General features: G+C 47.2%; 1 protein-coding gene across 5 annotated transcripts in view; it reads right to left on the minus strand.

The window, feature by feature from the left end:
* Positions 1-15,982, minus strand: part of PTPN4 (protein tyrosine phosphatase non-receptor type 4) — a 1,082,125-nt gene extending 1,066,143 nt beyond the window's left edge. For 4 of the 5 annotated variants that reach the window (XM_085645984.1, XM_085645983.1, XM_085645982.1 and 1 more), the window contains exon 1: positions 15,495-15,941. The gene's annotated coding sequence lies outside the window, so the exon portion shown is untranslated. Of the gene's footprint in view, positions 1-15,494 lie in introns of all 5 variants that reach the window. The other variant, XM_085645981.1, reaches the window with a different exon arrangement.
* Between the last annotated feature and the right edge of the window lie 2,689 nt (positions 15,983-18,671).

Here is an 18,671-nt window from a genome sequence, read left to right on the forward strand (position 1 = left end):
ATAGCTTCTTCTTTACTCACTCTCTCTCTTGCACTTCTTTCTCCCACATTCGTACACAATCAAACATATCTTGTCGACTTTTCCTTTTAAACAAACACTGCTCTACATATTGAATCTTTTTAAAGTCAAATGGCCCATTCACTGGCCTTTGTAGATCAGGATCCTTTTTCGTATATTTGTTCAACAGTGTACTATACATTATGGAAGAAATACCATATTTGACATACATATGTCTATTAGGTGTCCCCTCAGGGGGAGCCGGCTGACTTCTTTCTAAATCCGTTTTGGAACCACCAAGACAGCAACACAGCCTACTGAGAGTGCTGGAAACAGGCATGCTACCAAATTTTTGTAAAATATTACTTTTCCAAAATATTCTAAAGTAGAGAAAAATCTCCACATTATCTGCCTTTATCTTTTGGGGGAAAAAAAAAATCAAACAAACAAAACCAGCATCTTGGCCAAGCAAATCAAGAGTGCCGGTGTTCAGCGACCTTATTAAACAAGAGTCTCCAACTTTCACCTGCCGATCTCTTAGTCGACTTAATGGTCACTGCAAATTTTATGCCAAGGGATACCTCAGTCGGGACTGGCCATCACCCGGAGGGTCAAATCTGGAAAAAAACGGAAAAGTCAAGTCGGCTGCAAAGACAAGGGTCTCCTCTAGAGGACAACTCCTCAGTAATATTCCACTCTTCCGTCAAGACCACTCCTTCGGACGGCCACGTCCTCGATGAGGCCCCACGTGTCGGGCACCAACTGTGGAAATGTGCACACCGGTGCAGGGGTCACCCTTCTCTGTCCACGGGTCCGTAGACCAACAAAATAGAGATTGGCACTGAAGCTGGAATTCAAATAACAAGTTTATTAATCACTGATGAGTGGGACCACGTCCATACAACACCCTCAAGTGTTGCAGGAGGTAGTACATTGAATAAACAGACCATGGTGATTTTATACACACTTTGTTGCAAAGTAAACATGTAGATACAAATAGAAGGTACAGGCCTACACAGAAATAGTTATCGACAAACATGGGCAGATGGGTGATCACTTAGTCAGCAAAGTGGGAAGGGTAACAGAACTGTTTACAGCAGTAGAAAATAGTTGACAGTTCCATCTTTAACGAGGTGCATTTTAGCAGCTACAGGCCTTTTCTCAGCACATACATTGCTTTGGCTCAGTACAGAAGGACTTAACTTAAGTTGATGACACAAGCAGAATAGAAGAGCAAGCAACAGTGAAGACGGAAGAATTACATAGCTAACAAAATAGATGCCACAACCAAGATGGCTTCAGCTTATGCTAACGGAAATTATTTTGGATTTCCACATAACTACTGGCCTTCCCTTCCCGCTTTCCTAAGGAACACGCTGTACCGTGCCCTGCTCTGCTTGGGCCTAAGAGGTGAGAACGGCCCAGAGTTCTGTTGAAACCACGCAGACTGTCGGCTGACATCCTGCACCATCACGCACTGGGAGCGGCTTAGAGCGGACACGCAAAAGACTGGTCCCTGAGTCATAGAGTGGGACTGACAGCCCGGGCGATACTGTGTTACAGGGATTTGCCGCGCGGCTCAGTCATCGGCACCGGTCATACAGAGTATGTCATCCAACCGGGGCAGGAAGGATAAGCCACCCACAGGAGAAAAAACACTCAAGGACCTCTTTGCCCGGGCACAGAGTAGAAGAGAGGCAGCCTCCGGACAGCCATAGGTGACGACGCATATGGCCACCTCGCCGGATGTGCCAGTGACATGGGCATTTCTGGAATCCCTGTTTGCGGCCCTGCGAGATGATCTCCAGATGGTGAAGCGTGACCTCACGGCGGAGATCAAAGACATCCGTAAGGATGTGGATGACATAGGGGAGAGAGTGGCATCCCTGGAAGACAGAAGAGATACCCGGGACACCAAACTGGCTGCTATGCAACAGGAGGTCCTCCAGATTCACGAGCAGCAGGTGGATGTGCAATCTCACTTGGAGGACCTTGAGAAACGCTCCCATCGACACAATATTAGAATCAGAGGAGTGGGCACCAATGAAGAAGCTGGTGACATCTTTGGATATGTGCGGGAGCTCTTCAACCAGATCCTGGGCAACCCGCTGGACTCTGATCTCAAGCTAAACCGAGCACACAAGAGTGGGTCCGGCTAGGGCAGCAACGGCACCACCGGCGGACATTCTGGTCTGTGTCCAGGACTATCATACCAAGGAAGAAAATCTCTTTCATTGATCACCATCCGAAACCAAACGCCCGTCCTCTACCAGGACCTCGCTGCCATCACACTCCAGAAACGCAGGACCTTCCGGCCCATGACAGAGGCCCTGCGCCAACGCAATATCTCCTACTCCTGGAGGGCACCCGTTCCAACTCGTGTTCCGGCATGACGGCAAGTTGTACCAGCTCCGCTCCCAATCTGAAGAAAGCATGTTGTTCTGGATCACTATCCCGGAAGACACAGATGAGGGGGGAAGCGCTCTGACCATGGGTCCACTGACAGTCGACCGAAATGGAGGCAGCAACATAGACTACGCCGTATCAAGCGACCGGATCCACTGGTGGTTAAGAAAGAGCAACAGGCCGCCCTTGAGGCTCTGCCGGAAGCCTTGGCCAAGACATCAACCATATGACTGAGCCTAGTCATCATGGTGTATCCTTCATTTGATGTTAGGGGGGTGGGGGAAGAGGGGGTGGGGGAAGAGGGGGTGGGGGAAGAGGGGGTGGGGGCTGCCATTGGTCACACGACAACCCCATAGACTCTCTCTCTGTTCATCCTTGGATGACAGACTAATGATCAAACTCAAGACTCCTTTTTCTGCACTTGTTGTGCCTTGTTTTTTCTGTTCTAATTTTGGCAGGTCCTTGCTTTCTTCTTCGCTTTATTCCTTCTCTTCTTCTGTTTCTTTCTTCGGGGGGCCCCCGGTCCATGGGGAGCTATTGCTTCCTCATTCTCATGTTAGCGCCGAGGGTCCTCTTTGGTAGACCTTTCCTGAGTTTTGCTCGCTCGCTGCTCATGCCAAGCGACTACCCCCTTTTTTAGGTGTTAGATGCCACCATCCTCAGTTAAGATTCTCAACGTGAGAGGGCTCAACAATCCCATTAAGCGTAGGGCACTTCTTTCCTACCTGGAGAGTACAGGGGCGGACATTTGCCTCCTTCAAGAGACACACTTACTCCCTAAGGACTGCCACAGGCTCAGGTCCCGTGCCTTCCAGTCACAATCTTCTCTTCCAAATCCTCCAAGACCGCAGGGGTGGCTATTTTGGTTTCAAGGGCTTTTCAGGGAAAAGTGGTGCAGAAAGGGGTGGAGATAAAGGACAGGCTTCTCACTTACCAATTTGCCATAGGGGAACACTAACTGTGGGGTCTATCTACGCCCCTAATAAGGGCCTGGAACGATTCCTGACCGAGGCCCTCACTGAAGCTACGGCAACACCGGAGCGTCATATATTAATAGGGGGAGATCTCAACTTAGTGTTCGACAATGATTTGGACAGATCGGCACAGCGCACGAGCCAAGTTGGCGCACTCTCGCCAGATTACACGACCTAGGCCTCATAGATTTATGGAGACACCGTCACCCTCGGTCGCGAGAATTCTCACATTATTCTAACGCACACAAGACGTATGCCCGACTAGACTACTTTCTGGGTTCGAAGGCTCTCCGCGATGTCACACTCTCGGCCGACATACTAGTGGCGGTCCTGTCCGACCACACCCCTGTGGAGGTCACACTAGCCCTTCCACAGTTTCGGAGACCGTCTAGACACTGGGGTTTCCGCGACACACTAATACACCGACCAGATTCAATTGCCCAGATACAATGCGCACTAGAGGACTATTTAGTGCACAATGACAACCCTGACATGGCCCTTTCCACCAGATGGGAGGCACTTAAGACTGTCATTAGTGGTGAAGTCATCACTATCTCAGACAACGCAGACCGTAAAGCGAAAAGGGAGAAGCTGACACAAAAGGTGCGAGAGCGGGAGCAGATGCACCATCGCACGGGGGCCCCACGCATATGGCGACAACTAAAGGCAGCTCGGGTACAGCTGACAGCCCTTGATCGTGACAGGGCGGAGTATGCTGTGATGCGCCTATGGCACTCCTACACCGGTGGGGATAAATGTGGGCGACTGCTCATGCATAAGGTTCAGGAGGCTCGCCAGGGAGCACAGGAAATCAAGGACCAGGCAGTAATGCTCTACTCAGATGATGTAGCTATTGCAGAGACCTGCCGCAATTTCTATGCCAACCTTTAAGACGAACAGCCTTTGGAGAGAGCGGATATAGACACCTATCTAGCGTAGGCCCGCTTTCCCGCTCTGACACCGGATCAGGCGGCTCACATAGAGAGGGAGATTAGACTTGTGGAAGTCATAGCAGCTATAGCTCGCCTGAAGCTGGGCAAATCACCAGGGCCCGACGGCTACACCGCTGCTTTTTAGAAGCAGTTTTGCTCAACACTCACTCCCCTACTCACCCGACTTTTCAATTCTTTCGCGGCGCCTGGAACAATCCCCCCATCCATGCTGGAGCCAGCAATAGCTCTTTGATGGGCTATGTGTGGCCCTGTAAATGCATGCCTATTTTTCCGCATTGTGCAATAAAAAGAATTAAACCATAAAGTCAGGGATATCAAATAAGTCGTCCAAGCAGCCTCTATGAGACACGGGCACTGCTGCTAGAGTTAAGAACATGTGGGAATTGGCAAATGACTGGTACACATGCATACAGATTCACGGCTAGCCTTAAACTTTAACTCACGACCAAACGTTTGCCGAAAACTGTCTCTGTTTAAACCTTAGCGTGATGTGCTCCGGAGTTCTACCCTCCCGCTGCATCATTTCAAAATATATATGAAGTCTCTAGCAGAGGAGATTTCCCTACAGCAACCACAATTTCAGATGCACATGGACAACACTCAAATCTACATTTCACATGAAAACTAAGAGTGCCTTAGACATACTCTTCAGGATAAATTAATTTCCTGTATCTAAATGTACCTAAACACTTCTAAAAAAGAGGCCAAGATCAGAGTAAACTGATAAATCTGCATTTCCATATGACAAGTCTCATGAGATATGCTTAATAAGAGTATAGAAAGCAAAATATCTGGGAATATGGTTTCATAATTGTCCAGGGGCACAACTGGACCCAAACTCGGGGGGGGGGGGGGGGGGGGGGACACTTGGCCTAAGACTCCCAGCCAGGACAGGCTCGAGTGCTGGTGGGAGCAGTTACAACAGTGTTTTGGCGCTCTACTACCCGATATCCTCCTCCTACATGAATTCCCTCACTACCACTCTCCAACAGTGCACCTCATCAATCCATAGCCTCTCTCTAACGTACATTTAATTTTTTTTATAGTGCTTCTCATAGTTCATTCACTCTCAGTTCTGTAATCTGCATGGTATACATTCTTTGCAGCAGGCACATTAACTCTCCTGGCTACTTAACGAGGAGCCAAAACTGCAACTAGACAAAATTCTGAACTCTCACTAGTAGGAACATTGATCACCAGTTATCTTGATATTTTTATTGTTCGCTGAAAACTACTGGATGCACAAGAAAGTTAATGTGCTTTTAAACCAAAGATTATTTTTAAACACAACACCCCCCCCCCCCCCAAGAGTCTACGCCAGGTGCAGCTGCATCAGTCGCATCGCCCTTAAGCCAGTCTTGCGCCCAGAAATGGGAAAGGACAAGACAAGCATTTCAAGAAATGGGGTGAGAGCTAACCTCATACCCATTATGTGAGGAAAAAGATCTATGTAAGTGGTGGGGTGTGATACTTCCCCCAAATTTCAGCAAGCAAAACATGTTAACAGATTTCTTGTAGAGGATTTAAGGGAGCGTAGACTTCTCCCCTGAGAATTTTTTGGGATCAAATTTGCTAAAACGCTGCAGACCCTTATGGACATTCATGAATTATTCCAGTACTTTAATGGTGCACCAGGGAAGTTGGCCATTCCTAAGAGTAGATCTCATTTTTTTCAAATGTCTTAAGTCAGAAATTACTTCTACTATACCTAGGTCATCATTTTGCCAAGGAGTACATTTAATATGACAGTGCCAGGAATTAACCACGGATACTTCTGCCACAGGTATGGGTATCTCTAAAAATTCCCTTCAGTATACAAGGGTCAGCATTTTGTCATTGACACACCATATAAAATGAGTACAGGAAATCTAATGACAAGAGTTACCTGAAATATCAGTTTCAATATTTTGCTATGGATTCACCGTATATGCTAAGAATTATGTGAATCAGGTCAGGGCTTTCAGCCAAGTGTGGTGGAACATGTTCTGTGTCCCTGCTGCTGGGTATGACTGGGCTAACGGCTTTTTTAGTTAGACAGTTCGAGTCCCCACAGCCAATGATGGTGTCTTAATAGAAGCATGCCAGGGTCTGCAGTTTGCGATGGGTCAAAAGCCTGGAACTCCTTGCCTACCCAACTCAGACATACACAAAATGAACTCAATTTTAGGAAGTCCTTAAGAACATGGATCTTTGGTATTCCAGAGAATATGGCTTGGTCTTTTCTCTGATCACCTATCATATGTGACTAGACCAGCTTTCTCTTTCTCCTGTAAGGTGCCCTTCCCTCAGCATCAGCGCCAAGATACTCCTTGGAGTGAACGTTGCGCTATATAAAAAACTGTTTTTCATTCATTCATAATACCTCGCATCCATATTCCATAAGTGCCCTTGTCCATAAGGCAAGAATAACCTCCGGTATGCCAAACCAGCAGCACACTTGCACGCATAACACATATAAACTGAGACACACACATTGTCTCACACACAAGCTCTCACTATATCTCTTGCACTCTTTCACACATTTGTCCTCTGTCGCACTCAAACACAGGACACACTGCCACTCATATTTCCATTAGTCAATCTGCTTTTGTGTTAAAAATGCATGCCCTGCTATACCTGTGTTAGTGAAGCTTAATAAAAACATATTCGCTATACGCTATCCAAAAATAATAATATATTGCTGTATCAATTTTAGTAACAAGTATGATGTGAACGAAAAGTACACTTACTTAAAATAGCTGTGTGGGGCTTATATTTGTTTTCACGTGTGGATCAAGCAGTTAAAGTATTGGAAATAAACGAATCCATGTTCTAACATGTACTATTGCAGCATCCAACTGATCTCACAAAATTCTTGACTTTTTTGACAACCATGGATTTTATCAAGGAACACTTCGCATTTTTGGGTTTTTGAGACCCAATTTACAATGTAATTTTAAAAAACTACAAGTTCCGGAATGAAGCATTGTGGTGAACTGAAAGCCAGGAATGGCTGAAGGTGTCACACGATCCTCAATCCATCACCATACTCCAAAGCCTCTGCCCTAGTCTCCCTCCTCGCACCATCCCACATTCTCGGTCCACTCTCACCACTTGCATCAGCCCCGTTGCTGCATATGGAACTAAGTAGTCTTCTAGTACTACGGAAAGAGCAGGTGTTCTGTGGGTGCCTTTGTACAAATATATGTATATTCATGAGTTGTGTAATTTTTATTTGTGCAGAGTAAGAGGTGTCCTCATGTAAGTGCTGGGATTTGGTGAATAGTGTGAATGCAGCATAAGAGGTGCGAGTGTAGGGTGAAAAATCTGCCAATGTGAATGTCGGGTGAGCTGCATGAATGAAATGTGAGAGGAGATCCCATGTGAGTGTAGAGTAAGAGCAGTGTGTGCAGAGTGGCCGGAGTTAGTGCAGGGGGGGTGCGAGTGGTGTAAATGCAGGGTGAGTGGTGTGCCTGTGTGTGGTGCGGAGTGAGCGGCAACAGTGAAGGGTGATCTGTGCAAGTGACTGGTGAGTGAGTGCAGAGTAAGTTACAGCAGCTTACTGTCCCTGTTTGCAAGCAGGATGAACAGAGTTGAAAGCCAGCTGAGAGGTTTGTCTGATTGAGTGCAGGGTCAGAGGAGGAAGTGCCGGGTGAGTGGTGTAACTTCAGGGTGAGTGCTGTGTTTGTTTCTGTGGTGTGAGTGCTGTGCTTGTTTCTGTGGTGCGAGTGAAGGGTGAACAGTGTGAGTGACAGGCGTGCCTATGTGAGTGCACAGTGAGCGATGTGACGGGGTGAGAGCAATGTGAGTGATGTGACGTGAGTTTGGGTGCGGGTGGAAGTGCAGAGGAGGAATGAATGCATGGTGCGTGATGTGCTTTATTTGAGTGAGATTGCAGAGTGAGAAGTGAGAGTGACAGGTGAGTGAAGTGTCACATAAGTGCAGGGTGAGTAGTGTGCTCGTGTAAGAGCAAGGGGAAAAGCGTGAGTGCATGGAGGGTGGTGCGAGTGCAAGGTGAGCTGTGTGCTCATGTGACCGCAGGGTAAGTGGAGGGAGAACGGCGTGAGTTCATGGCAAGGGGCATACGTGTAGTGTGGTCACTATGAGTGCAGACTGGTGTGCTCTAGTGAGGGCGGGGTAACAGGAGGATAAACGTTGTTAGTGTAGGGTAACAGTGTGACTGCTGCGAGATGGAGTGTTTGATTGGTTCTGATGCTCCGTCCATCACCACCCCCTTTTGTACCGCTTTGTTCGCCATAAGTTGGCAGGGTATGCTCAGACGCGAGTCCCTTGCTCACTTTGCCACTGGATTCAAGCAAGCCTGGCTGAAGACGGCTGAAATGCCAGAAACCGGTCCTAGGAAGCTTGTTTCCGGTCCAGGGAAGGCATGGCTTGGCAGTTCGGGCTGGACTGTTGCCATGAGGCACAGGGTCAGACTGATTTGCATATGGCCATGTTTGAACTGGGGTGGCAGAGTGGGCTAAAGAATGGAGATGGATCAAACCCAGATCTGTTGACTGGGAGTGAGTGTTTGATTGGTTCTGATGCTCCGTCCATCACCACCCCCTTTTGTACCGCTTTGCGAGATTAGGGCGAGCGGTGAAGGTGACAAGTGAATGGAGTGTCAGGTACGTGCAGGGTGAGCGGTGTGCATGTCAGTGCAGGGTAGGAGGAGGGTGAATGGCATGTGTGCATGGTTAACAGTGCGAGTGCAGTAAGATCGCTTTGAATGCAGGGTGAGAGTCAAGTGAAGGGTAGGTGTTGAGAATGAGGATGGAGATGTCTGAATGCAAGATGTATTCCCACCAAATATAAATAGCACTTTTAAATGTGTTCTAGGGCTGTTCTAATGATCCATGACAAATAATTAAAGGAAACAAAGACAGAAAAGTCATGTTACAAATGAATACATACCATTTTATTTACAGTCCTATTCAGTGTCAAGGCAAGGCCTTTGCAGACTATTTAAACAACTACAAATGGCTGGTATTTTCCTCCTCGAAAAAGTGGCATCCCTACTGGTGAGATGTCATTCCACAAAATGCATTCTCCCACTGTGGCAGTAAAAATGAAATACAAATGTAAGGAATAGGCAGAGTGCGGAACCAGTGAAGAAACAAAGCCTCGTTTACAAGTTCACAAGGGCATGTAAGTATATAAATGGTCTTTTAAAGACATGTGAAAAACTCGGGTGTGGAGGAGATAAGACTCCAGACACTGCCCAGTCGAGCCCACAGCAGCTTAAGCAGAATCAGCCCGGGCTGAGACACACGATTGCGGGGTTAAAGCCCGTTTAGCCTGCCTCTGTTAAACCCTGTTCAGACAGGACCCAGAGGAAAGCATGGACTACTGGGCTTCTGCCGTAAGCATTATGGGGTGCGTCCTTCTGGTGTCTCCGAACTCATCCTACTGTGCCCTCTGCAAACTGAGCCAAGCACAACCTCTTCAGCACTTGACACTCGATCAGTGGTAGCGATGGTAAACAGTCACAGGCCACAATCACAATGTCAAACCAGTGCTTTACTTTGATAAAATGAAAGTACTTTAATCGACACACTTAAAAATTATATTTCACAGCAATCAAAGAGAGTGACAATCCACAGTCCAGGTGACCACAGAGGAACACCAGAGGGTGTTGGCTTCAGATGTCCTCAGCTGTTGGTGTCAGATTTGGTGGTCGAAAAACACTTTTCCTGGTCAACTGTCATTGGCTGCCAAGTTCAGACATCACACCAACTAAAGTGTACACATTAGAGGGTTTACAGGTGAAGCGGCACAGCACCTTGGAGCAATAGTTTGAAAGGAGACAGTACAGCCCGTGTGCGCTCAATTGGCTAAGCATTATGCCATAAGCATGTCTTCGTGGGGGCAACGGCAGTAGTCCGCAGTAACTCTAGGAATCGCATTCAGAGAGAAACTGCAGCCCTCATGCCATGCAGATTGCGTGTTTGTCTTAATTTAGCAGGCGGCCCCACATAGCTCCAGGTGACAAGCTGCTCTGGCGCTTCAGGTCAGTCACACCTTTGCAGAGTTGAAAGGCTCCGCTACTCTCTGCAGCAGATTGGCTTCAGGGCCCTGCAGGTCAGTGATTCACCTTCTTCCAGCAACACCAGATTCCAGATGATGTCCCATCACATTCTAAGCAACCCCACCTTTGCTACCAACAAGGAAGTACAAGCAATGGCAATGTCACAAGGTCTGGCTTATGAATGAAAGTGCATTTGTGCCGTTGATTGTTTTGGACACTCAAAAAGTAATCATACTTGCTCTCATGCATCCATTCTTCCAGCCACTTACTCATTTTTGCAACCGCAATAAAACACACACAAACTCAGCAACATATGCAGGATAAATTAAAAGAATACAAGTATTAAAAAGAAAACATGCTGCCGTCTAAACACTTTGGGCATATGCTTGCAATAACCAAACTAAACATAGAGGGTGCCCATTTTGCAAAGGTATTGTAAATAGTCGGTTGTTGTTTTAAAGTTCAAGCATTGCTGCACATTTAGAACCAATGTGCGGCCCATCTTGGAATGGTAAAACAATGTTACAGCATGGACAACAGCATTCCATAATGGTCTCCTGGGTTAGAGAAAGCGGCCCCCTGGAATGTGACGCACTGCATATGAAATGGGTGGCAAGCAAGAGAACCGTTAGCACTACCCGGAGCACTGTAGTATCCTCTTAAGAAATATTAAAATTTTAAAAAAGAGATGCAAAGAAATGAAAGGGGAACCAAAGGGGGGAGTACATTTGAAACTAAAGGACTAGCCAACCACCCCAGACACTGAAGCACGCTCATTTTCATGCTGATGACTCGAAAATAACGTAACACAAACCAGGACACAGTGAAAAAAAGACCACTATTAAGACTTATGGCAAAAACAGGTAAGCTCCTCATATTACGATTGTTTAATTGCTAACCAACAGGTAGTAAGTAATCAGCAAGGAGCCTTCAGAAATACGGCAAGATCTGCTGCTGTTAGAAGAGAATTGTTACAGGTACTGCAGTTTCTGAAGCATGCACAATACAGGTCCTGTAAGACTTGCACATTTTATTTTATTTAATGTAGAAGTTCAAGACAAAGCTATGAGGTAAACTGTCGCCTTCATTGGTAGGGAATTCCTATCGTCCGAAGTCCAAGACGTGTTAGTTTCTTTGAGGGACAAGAAGTCATGTCTGTTTTGCCCAACTGGCAAATACACATTATATTATGCTAACCTCTAACCCGTCCCTCGCGCCCCTCGCATTTTATCAAAACAAGTTTACTTTTATTTAGAGAGGCTATGACAGGACGATCAGCTCTGTAAAAATCTTCACTGAAACGGTAATAAATCATTAATTCGCCACCATAAAACAGCAGGAAACCATCCCAAAGAATTCAGCGCTGCTAATGAAGTGTGGATTATGCTCAAACTGTTGCTGCAGTTTATGACCGCACATAGACTGTGTGATGTCACCTACCTCTTTCCCAGATTTAATTGTATCATATTTGCTTATATTGCATTTTATACCCCTAATGAGGCTATAAAGCGCTATAAAAATAATCCACATTTTGGCATGTCAGTTCCCCCTAAGCCTGACTAGTAGTCACAGCAGCTGACCCCTGTTCCGATCTATCTTATACTACTGCAGAGGGTTGGCTTGCTAAAATTAAGCTTTATCACCTGGAAGTGTGCATACTATAATTTGTGTACGTCTTTATAGCGTATACATCCATAGGGTCTTTGTGTTTGAAAAAAACATGTCTGTAGGGTGTCTCTCTTTCTCTCTGCACAGTGTGCGTAATAGTTTGCATGACTGTGTTCGCTGGATTTGTGTGACTGTAGTTTGTGTCAGGTGACACAAAGCGTGTTTGGGTCTGTGTCGGACATGTGTTTAACTATCTACGCAGGATGTATGTATGATGAGACTGTTTGCTAGTAAGACTCCAGACTAGGTGTATTTGCTCTGTGTGTTTCAGTGTATATAGGCAGGTTGGTGTGTGTTTGTGCACCCTGTATGTATGTATCTGTAATATGTCCCTGATGCATGTGCATTTCACTCAGTGTGTCTCTACAGCGTGCATAGGTCTGCAGTCTGTGGTTCAGTGCAAGTGTTTGTATATGCGATAAGTGCATGAAAGTTGTTAATTGTGGGTGTGCCTGTAGGTATCTGTAGAGCTTTCAGATAGTATCCCAGCACAGTTCTCAGGTTAAAATGCTGCATCTTTTTTTTTTTTTAAGTTAGGATTCAATGGCAACTGAAATACAGAGAAGATACATGTGGCGGTATGTTTCTGCCCCTTAAAAGCCAAAAAGGAATGAAAAACGTAATAAAGCTACAATCTAAAACTATTCAAATAATTTGTTAAACAGAATGATTGCCATCCCATCCCCTCATTAAGATAGATAGGTCAGATAACCAGGCTCCTCAAACAAATATGCATGCACAGTGTGTCTTCAATTACCTTTAAACAAGATTGCAGCTTCACACCCGTGACTCTCTCCAGAGTGCGAGTGCTTTTTGCCTCTAATTGCAAGACTGGATTGGAAACCCTAAGTAAACCCAATGTTCTTCAAGATGTAAAAAGTATTCAACCCACTGCCTTAGGAACCGTAAGTAGAGTATGATTCTTATCACAGGCCTTTAATACAAGATAGGCTCAGATATGCCATGCCCCAGAAAGTCAGTGCCATTCCATTAAACAGTGTAATATCCAGGATTCATATGCATGCAGGGGATTAATTCAATAAATATGAACATTTTTGAAAACTGTAGCAGGTCAGGAGAATCCCTTGTTGGACTACACCCAGTTCATGAGCATTTGTCTTGATACCTTCAAAAAAGAGAGGACGGAGTCATAATAAAAAAAAGTTGTCCAACCTTAAAAACATAACAGATATTTGGTTAGCTACAAACGCCCTGTCTCTAGCAGGGAAGCATCAAATTTCACACAATACAGAGGTATACATTTAGGAAGAAAAGAAGTTAACAAGCATGAAGACGCCCGATTTAAAGCAATGACAATGAAAACCTGATTTCAGAAGCAACACTGCTCTCTTCTGAAAGAAACCCAAACCCAGTGGCTTAACGAAAACCAAGGCCATTAGGACATGCCAAGGTGGCGAACGTCTAAGAGAAAAAAACACACCTTTCCCCAGGAAAGCAAACCAACATAAAATGGGCTACAATTAGCAAAACTCTAAAGAACGTGATAAGCAGTATCGACTGCAAAACGGCACAGAAATTACTGTTTACAATTCAAATGTGCTTCCTAGGAAACCACACGACTCCAACACGTATTTTTAGAAAGCGGTCACTCAACCCCAAATATAAAATTCATCCTAATATGTATTAGTCATCCTGTAACAGACTTCACCTGCAGTGTTAGGAACGCCATTCATACTACTGGTCAAACAAGCATAAGGCTAGCTGACGGTTTGCGTTTATTATGTAAACGTTAACACAGCCGCGCCAGTCATTCCAGGGCAACAAGTGCGCAATGAAAATAAAGAATAATTCGTAGCAACGGTTTAAGTACCATCTGGGTTTTCTACCCCCTACCCCTCCCCTATCTTAACTCCAAGCTCCTCAGTTTACAAAAGGTTCTTAGCAAATACGGTGACTTGCAGCGCAACTGTGCCAGACGACCAATGCTAAAGGAAGTCGCCAGCAGTGTATACATGAGGCCGATGTGGTACCTCAAAACACCAGAAGTCAGATTAGTGTAAACACCATTTCACGCACGAGAATCATTTATATCAATAAAAACCGCAAACGTTCCAATGACCTGGAAATTGGGAAAATGATACCTGGGGCATGCCATTAGAAGCAATTAACAAGGTAATCAGAACATCAAATACAAGGTTACAGGATATGGATATGGTCCATGCAAGAGTTTGTGTTCTAAGTGAACAAAACTAATCGATCGTTTCACAAAACATGGCAAAAAAACACGTTACTGATAACCAAAGTGGCAGCTTATTGCTCATTTTCTCCTAAAACAGTGCTTACGGGTTCGCACCTACCACAATACTCATACTGGGCCCAAATGTCATTCCACGTACAAAAACAATAATAAAGGACTAGGGCGAGGGGGTGTATCCACCAGAGTATGTGAGAACATTCACATATTTCAAACGTCTGGAGCACAAACGCCTGCTCAAAATTTATGTAGCGCAGTACAGTCATCCCTTGGGGTATCTGAGCATGGCATTGCAATCTATAGATTTGGAAAAAACTGCACGCATTTACATAATTTTCAAACACCTAATATTATTGAAAGGTAGGGAAGAAAACCCTACATTGCGTTTAATTTAAAGTATATAAAACTGTAATCACTGGTAACATTTTAATTTAGGAGTGGGTGGGAAAACGTTATAATTACAAAGTAGTTGGGATAAAGGACGAAGGTGGTCTTAGAATTGAAATAGTACGTGAAATATTCCATGTTTGAAAAGCAGGGAGAGCGACAGGCAAAGAATAGTGATGTCACAATCTTTCAGGACTAAGAGAAGGAAGAAACAGATGTGGACAGGATGAAAAATGTAATGGAGTGGCCGTTCAAGATCGTCAACTGAAGGCGAGGAAGGTGATGTATTCAATGGGCTAGGGGGAAGATATACAGGAGATGGAAAGAAGTGGGCAATAAAAAAATTACGCTGGTAAAGAATGCCCACAATAACCAAGGATCGAATTGTGGGCTTTATATTTAAAATCTTTAAGTGGCTGCAAGAGGTGAACAATTAATAACAAGAAGAGTGAAGGCGGTCCTGTACAGGTGGTTATATTCAAATTCGCAAAAGGGGGTGGGACGAAGTGTGAGGTCTTTAGGTTGCCGTTATAAAGAATGTTCGGATGTATTTTAAATGGCTGGCGTTTGCATGCTGTGGAAATGGTGCATTATCAGAATCACTGAAATGTGATTGACACAAACAGTAACAGAGCAGAGGCAAATGTATACATTTGGGGTGGGGTGGTTATAAAAAATACACATTGAGGACTCAACTGCACAGGCTTTAAGTATGAAGCGGGGACAAATAACATGTGTGCAGCATTTCTGATCTTTAAGCCTGCACCCACCCCTCACCCCCTTTTCTCGCATGGGGATTGCAGGCTGCAGCCAGGGTGATGTAATGCATTTTGTAGGCTGTTGAGCTGCCCGGGAGCCTGCAGACTGGGCTCTGGGGGCGGTCCTACCTTCATACAAGAGCAGGTCCTGGGGCACCGACACCCCACGGGATGCCGCTCTGCTGCTGTGGGTAGTGGGCGACACCTTCGACTGACTCCTCAGGACTACCGAGTAGGAGGCGGCTTGTAAGCCGCAGCCCGGCCGTGTACAGGGTGCATCCTGCAAGAGACCGAAGCGGGAAAGAGGGTGGGGGTCTCCGGTTGATCCCCCTCCCCGGAAAGGAAGGGGTAGGTAACAACACTCAATGCGCAGTGCCCAAGCAGAGCTGGTGTCCCTTCCCAGTTAAAAAAGAGAAAGACGTTTATTTTTTTAAACGAAGTAAAGAGTTGCTCGTCTGAGAACTACTCCACCGAGGGCAGTTCCCATCCGTACGACAGAAGGGAAGGAAACCCGCGCCGCCGTCACTCTCTCGGCGACAACACAGCCGCACAGGCTAAGCGCCACCGCAAGGGGGAGTCTGTCAGACAGCCACTCTCGCGAGAACTCAGCGGGCAACAACAGAGTAGCCGCTGACGGGTGTTCGTTAGAAGAATGAACTTTAGCAGCGCCCCCGCGTCACATGACAAGCTTTGCTATACACGTCTCGGTACTATGCGTTCGTCATAAAGTTAAGAACATCCACGAGGAAGCCGTAAAGCAAACTTGATAGTCGTGTCCACCTTGCAGACAGTTCAGGGAGGCGTTTAATTCAGCTTCTAGGTTTCCCAGGTTCTGTTTTTAAAAGTGCGATAAAGAAGACTACAATTCCCAGAATTCAAATAAAACACATGGACTAGATTAGAATAGTCAAATGTGATTTGAGGCATGTCTCTATGTTCAACTGGAGAGCTGCATCTTTAGTTTAATCGTCTGGGTGCTTAGTAATTATTTGGGAACATAGCGGAGTTGTTGGAGCTAGTAACAGGTATAGTGCCAATATCGGCAACAGTTATCACAAAGCACATAAGTACATAAGTGCATAAATAAAACACACGACACTGTAATGTAAGTGGAGAAATATTGCTGCAGGTTTATTAGCATAACCAATATGCAAACAAGGTGGGTTATCTTACGGGCGATCCCAGGGCAGGCCAGCCCTATGCCGCCTGCCCGTCTGATAAGCCTAGAGTCACCATGGCAACGCCAACGGGTGTATACCAAATATTGGGAGGGTCCACCCCTCCCATCCGTGGACCACCAGTCCACATGCTTCACACGCCCCCTCGTGATGGGTGGGCGGAGCATACATGGCAGCCCCCGGTTGCTCAGACCCACAACCGCCTTTCGGTTAACGGGGCGCCGTCGTTCTTCCAGGGGACCCGCTAAACATCCCTGGGTATCCTGGCTTAGCACCCCACGGTGCTGCTGCATGCTGTACCCCTTGGTATGTGCAGACCCTGGATCGCCCTGTAACTCCTCCTGCAACACAAAGTAAAATTGTTAGAAAAAACCTGCCCCCCCCCTTTTGTCCCTCCGGACGCCGGGTAGGCGGAGGGGCGGGCAAGGCGAACGAGCGGACAAGAGGACGAGGAGGGGGCGGAGACAGTATAAGTACCCCTGTCTCCTGCCCGCCCTCACCGGAAACAGCTATCTGTTGGGGTCTCCCCCGGACTAGCCCAGGGACTCGACCTCCCACCCCTGTGCCTTCCTGTGGCACTAAGGCGGCCGCCCTCCAAGGGGCGGGCCGCTGCGCAACCCCCCCCCCCCGGGCAGCCTTACATAGTGCCAATATCGGCAACAGTTATCACAAAGCACATAAGTACATAAGTGCATAAATAAAACACACGACACTGTAATGTAAGTGGAGAAATATTGCTGCAGGTTTATTAGCATAACCAATATGCAAACAAGGTGGGTTATCTTACGGGCGATCCCAGGGCAGGCCAGCCCTATGCCGCCTGCCCGTCTGATAAGCCTAGAGTCACCATGGCAACGCCAACGGGTGTATACCAAATATTGGGAGGGTCCACCCCTCCCATCCGTGGACCACCAGTCCACATGCTTCACACGCCCCCTCGTGATGGGTGGGCGGAGCATACATGGCAGCCCCCGGTTGCTCAGACCCACAACCGCCTTTCGGTTAACGGGGCGCCGTCGTTCTTCCAGGGGACCCGCTAAACATCCCTGGGTATCCTGGCTTAGCACCCCACGGTGCTGCTGCATGCTGTACCCCTTGGTATGTGCAGACCCTGGATCGCCCTGTAACTCCTCCTGCAACACAAAGTAAAATTGTTAGAAAAAACCTGCCCCCCCCCTTTTGTCCCTCCGGACGCCGGGTAGGCGGAGGGGCGGGCAAGGCGAACGAGCGGACAAGAGGACGAGGAGGGGGCGGAGACAGTATAAGTACCCCTGTCTCCTGCCCGCCCTCACCGGAAACAGCTATCTGTTGGGGTCTCCCCCGGACTAGCCCAGGGACTCGACCTCCCACCCCTGTGCCTTCCTGTGGCACTAAGGCGGCCGCCCTCCAAGGGGCGGGCCGCTGCGCAACCCCCCCCCCCCCCGGGCAGCCTTACATAGTGCCAATATCGGCAACAGTTATCACAAAGCACATAAGTACATAAGTGCATAAATAAAACACACGACACTGTAATGTAAGTGGAGAAATATTGCTGCAGGTTTATTAGCATAACCAATATGCAAACAAGGTGGGTTATCTTACGGGCGATCCCAGGGCAGGCCAGCCCTATGCCGCCTGCCCGTCTGATAAGCCTAGAGTCACCATGGCAACGCCAACTGGTGTATACCAAATATTGGGAGGGTCCACCCCTCCCATCCGTGGACCACCAGTCCACATGCTTCACACGCCCCCCCGTGATGGGTGGGCGGAGCATACATGGCAGCCCCCGGTTGCTCAGACCCACAACCGCCTTTCGGTTGACGGGGCGCCGTCGTTCTTCCAGGGGACCCGCTAAACATCCCTGGGTATCCTGGCTTAGCACCCCACGGTGCTGCTGCATGCTGTACCCCTTGGTATGTGCAGACCCTGGATCGCCCTGTAACTCCTCCACAGCCTTGGGAGTGGCCACCGTCACTACCAGGGCCCCCCACCAAAGTCCCCTATTATTCGCAACCCGCAGCTGCCAGTGCTTCCCCTAGATCCAGTAAAAACAACTCCATGCCTAGATCCGAGAGGTGAACCCCATCGCCTTTCAGACATCCCGTTGATTTGGCGTGCAGAAGGCCATGCCTGATGAAGCCAAAGCCTC

Source organism: Triturus cristatus, chromosome 3_1 (genome assembly GCF_964204655.1).
Source record: "Triturus cristatus chromosome 3_1, aTriCri1.1, whole genome shotgun sequence".
In the NCBI taxonomy this organism is placed as follows: domain Eukaryota; kingdom Metazoa; phylum Chordata; class Amphibia; order Caudata; family Salamandridae; genus Triturus; species Triturus cristatus.